The sequence below is a fragment of the Pinus tabuliformis genome, chromosome J, assembly GCF_031772625.1.
Source record: "Pinus tabuliformis cultivar Carrire ecotype Pingquan chromosome J, CPIR1, whole genome shotgun sequence".
NCBI lineage: Eukaryota > Viridiplantae > Streptophyta > Pinopsida > Pinales > Pinaceae > Pinus > Pinus tabuliformis.
In genome coordinates, this window is record NC_142295.1 from 1,085,624,107 (window position 1) to 1,085,628,808 (window position 4,702).

The following is a 4,702-nucleotide window of genomic DNA, read 5'->3' on the forward strand; positions in this document are numbered from 1 at the left end:
GAGCTATTAGTTCCTAAGGATGAGCTTCAGGACGTGGATCAGCCACAGGACGAGGTTCATGGAGTGGAAGAGACCACTCATGCAGCGCCAACCATCAGAGGGCGAAAGCGCTTGACAGAAGCTGAGCGACTGGCTCAAGATGCAGAGAAAGTTGTAGGACCACCTACAGCCCAACGCAGGCAGAGACAGTCACCTGATCGGTACACTGGATACATGGCTCTTATGAGCAAGTGTGTTGTGACTGAGCCATCCTCTTTCGAGGAAGCTGTGGAGGATCCTGCATGGGTAGACGCCATGGTGGAAGAGTATGATTCTATTGTCAGAAACAGTGCATGGGAGATTGTTCCTAGACCAGAAGGGAAATCAGTGGTGGGTTCGAGATGGATCTACAAAGTTAAGCAGGCAGCTGACGGGAGTGTGGAGAAGTACAAGGCAAGATTTGTTGCCCGAGGCTTTTCACAGATTGAGGGGATCGATTATGAGGAGACCTTTGCACCTGTCGCAAGGTATTCTTCCATACGGACGATTCTTGCTCTCTCAGCGCAGATGGGATGGCACATTCATCAGATGGATGTGAAGACTGCGTTCCTCAACGGAGTCATTGAGGAGGAGGTGTACATTGAGCAACCCGAAGGCTTTGAAGTCTTCAGCAGCGAGTCGCATGTGTGCAGGCTCAAGAGAGCGCTGTATGGGTTGAAGCAAGCACCACGTGCTTGGTACACACGGATAGACAGCTATTTCACAGGACTTGGATTCTCCAAGAGCGAGGCGGATCCGAACCTATACCAGATTGTGGTGGAGGGTAAGTTGCTTATCATTGTACTGTATGTTGATGATTTGATTCTAACGGGTGATGAGCTGTTGATACTGTCATGCAAGAAGGATCTTGCTACAGAGTTTGAGATGAAGGATTTGGGCCTCCTTCACTATTTCCTAGGATTGGAAATATGGCAGCGCAGTGGTGGACTGTTTGTTTCTCAGGGCAAGTATGCTCGGGAGATACTGGAGAAGCTCAACATGCATGGCTGCAAGCCTGTTGATACTCCTCTTCCTGGAGGTTGGAGGAAGGAGGATGCCACTTCGGGAGAAGAAGTGGATGCCACTGTTTATCGACAGTTGGTGGGGTCGCTGATGTATTTGGTCAATACACGACCTGATATATGCTATGCAGTTAACCAGCTTTCACAAGCTATGGTTAAGCCTACCAAGCTCTTCTGGAAGGCGGGCAAGCATGTATTGCGCTACTTGAGAGGCACATCGGGATATGGTTTGTGGTATAGACAGGAGGATGAGGTGAAGCTATGTGGCTTCACGGATGCAGATTGGGCAGGGAGCCCAACGGACAGAAAGAGCACATCAGGAGGGGTCTTCAGTATCGGATCGACAGTAGTTTCTTGGTACAGCAGGAAGCATAGATCTGTGTGGATGAGGATGATCCTGGTCGGTTTTTTCGGGTCCAAGCACATCAGGTACCATCATATCAGAGATTGTGTGCAGCGGAGGATCATGTTACTTTCGTACATTCCAACGGAGGATCAGGATGCTGATATTCTGACGAAGGCTCTCACCAGGAGCAAATTCGAGTACCACCGAGGCAGGATAGGGGTTGCTGATAATCCATATCTTGTCGAGATGGAGTGTTGAGATTGCAACAAGATGATGGAGCTTAGTGAAAAGAGTCGCCTTCACTAAGTGGGCCCACAGGCTATTTTTGGCGCAAGTCTATTTTTAGACTATGTCTATTTTTAGACATATGGATCATGTCTATGTTTATGGATGATTGATCAAGTTGGGAAAATAGATGGACTTCTATTTTTGATGAAAGTGTGAGTGATCACAGTGTGAGTGATCAAGTCTATTTTTAGACTGGCTGTCAAAAATAGAAAAGTCAAATATTATTATCTCACAATAATATTTGGACTATAAACTTAATCTTATTCTCTTGGAGCACTTCAATTTGAGCTACGGAAGTGGCACATGCAGCTGTCAGAAGGAAATTCGTTTTTCTTATGAGTCAGTTGAGTTGTTGCATGCATGACTTCAGTTAGAACTCAAGTGAGTTGAGTTTAGTGGACTGGAGGTACAGTTGATGGAGTTGTGTTCAGTTTAACTTAGTTAAACTGGTTGTAGTTAGTCTAACTGCAGATAGACTAATGATGAGTTGTTAAACTAATTATTAACTCATAATACAACTAAAGAATACATCAGTTAACTCAGTTGCATGTCAGTGCATGTTCAGTTCAACAGGGACAGGTGGTAGAGAATCAGATTGCTATCAGTTGTGACTATAGTTGTGCACCAGATCTTGCACAATCAAAGGATTGAGTATGCCAATGAGTTTGCTCACGTATTTGTCCCGCATTTTAGCCTTTGCTCACGTCCACAAAGTGTGAGTGACTATTTTTCAGGTGAAAATCGAGTTTGGGAAGTAATTCTCATCAGTTCTTGAGCAGGTATTGAACAGTGGAGGCAGGCAAGCAGTGGAAGAGATTTGGAGATCAGATCTGAGCTGTATTCTGTGTAACAGAGGTGGAGATACTTGTGAGAAGTATTATGCTGTGTAATGTTACATGACTCAATCATTAATATACAGATAGTGTGGGGTTTTTAGCGAGATGCTTTCCCCGTGATACATACTGTGTTAATGTGTGAATGCTCTTGATGTTTTATTGTTATTGATGCTGCTATATTCTTGATCAACGTAGAGGAGCTTATGTATTGTGTATGTTTTCCGCATTAGTACATGATCAGGATAATCTCCATTGAATATGTGTTAAATTATTCAAAATTTCTACATGGTATCAGAGCTAGATGATTTGTAGAAAAAGTTTCTACATGGTATCGGAGCTAGATAATTGTAGAAAAAATTTCTACAGTTTGTCCCTAGCTAGCCGCCACATCTTATGTCCCTTATCTTGGCTTGTTTTCTGTCAATTGTTTAATGTTCTATCTGCACTTTACTTTATGTACATGTGATTGCTAATCTGTGGAATATAATAAGAAAAAGAAGTAAATTGTTATAAGCATAGAACATACCATAGCTTAACAAAAAAGATAAGCACTAAGTATTTAGAGAGAGAATAGGTATGAGAGTCATAGCTTTAGAGAAAGAAGTCTAAGTCTTGGGTTGTAGCGTAGGTAGAGGCTCTGCAGCTGAGTGCGCAAAGGCCTAGGGTAGAAGTCCGCAACTGAGTGTGTGGACCCCTACAGCTATGTGCACAGGGTGGACAGAGTCTGTAAACACTGGGAAGATATTAATAAAATGATTTATTCTGCAATTTCTGTGTCTTTGTTTTGTCGATGCGTTTGGATATTTTATGTATGATTTTCCTGTGTTATGCTTATATGATGCGCGAATAAATTCCACTACATTGAATAATTGAATGTAATTATGAATATCTGCTTGCGTGGTGATAACTTTAAGAAGTTGACAAGATAAGCAAGTTACTTAGTACCTAAGCCCCAGGTTAGGACTGCATAAAGGTCGATTGTATACTTTTGCAAAGGTATTGAAAGCCGAAATAGAGAGTTTGTCTTACAAGCCCTAGAACGGGACCACCTACACGAAGGCAGGGATAGAAGAAATCAAACGACATCACAACCATCTCAGGGTGCGGAAACTTGGTTCCAACATCCCCCCATACTGCTTTGGGTGAGACTTTGGTCCGTGCTCTGCGGGCTGATGCCAAAAGGGCCAGTAGTGTAGGGATTTGTTTGGCTAATTAACGTTGAACCTGGGTCAGGGCCCCTCAAGCCAACAATTTCAATTTTAGAATCCTTGTTGATACAAATACCTGTCCAATCTTGAGTACCAAGCTCTAGAGTCTTGCTTAAGTCTGTAAAGGGATTTATTCAATCTACAAACATAGTCTTCATCTTTTGATAATAGGAATCCTTCTGGTTGTTCTATGTATACTTCTTCTAGCTCACCATTAAGAACGACTGATTTTACATCCATATGACACACTTTGATTCTTTTGGAGAAGGCATAGGCCAAGAGCATTCTAATTTCTTCCATTCTAAATACTAGAGAAAGAGTTTCTTCAAATCCTATGATCTCGATCTAGTCTTTACAATTCCCTTACTTAACTATTTGCTTCCCAAATTTATAACAACAAAAGCCACTTATTAAAAGCTCAAAGAAAACCTTTAAAAATCCACCTTTATTGAAAGTTCGACAATATGTCCAACCTATTCTACAATTTCAATCGTCCAGAGGTCGGTATTTCAAATCAAAATGTTATAACTCTCGATAGGTCAGGGCTGATGTGACATTCCCTGGTTAATATTTTCCTCTTGTAAATAGTTTTAATTATTTTAAAATGGTTGATATAGGGACACATATTCCATTTCTTGAGGGACTTATTGTTTTAAATATTAGTCCTGGTTGGTTGAGTTGGTTGACTATGTAATAATTTAACTGAGAAAATAACAACATGTCTAAGTGTCCTGACTCCTTTACCTCCAACCATAATCAAGGAAGATGAAAATCATTAAAGGAAGCAAGGGATGCATTGTCCAAGGGAGTGGATTGCTATGTAAATTGAGGAGAACAAGGGATAGTTAGTCAGTTTTTGGTAAAGGAAGGAGGTGTTTTTTTCATACAATCATGCATTTTTCAAACACATGCTCCCTTAAGCACACATAAATATTTATGCAGAGAGAATCAGCTTGCTAAGCAAGATGCAGAGCATGAAGCATC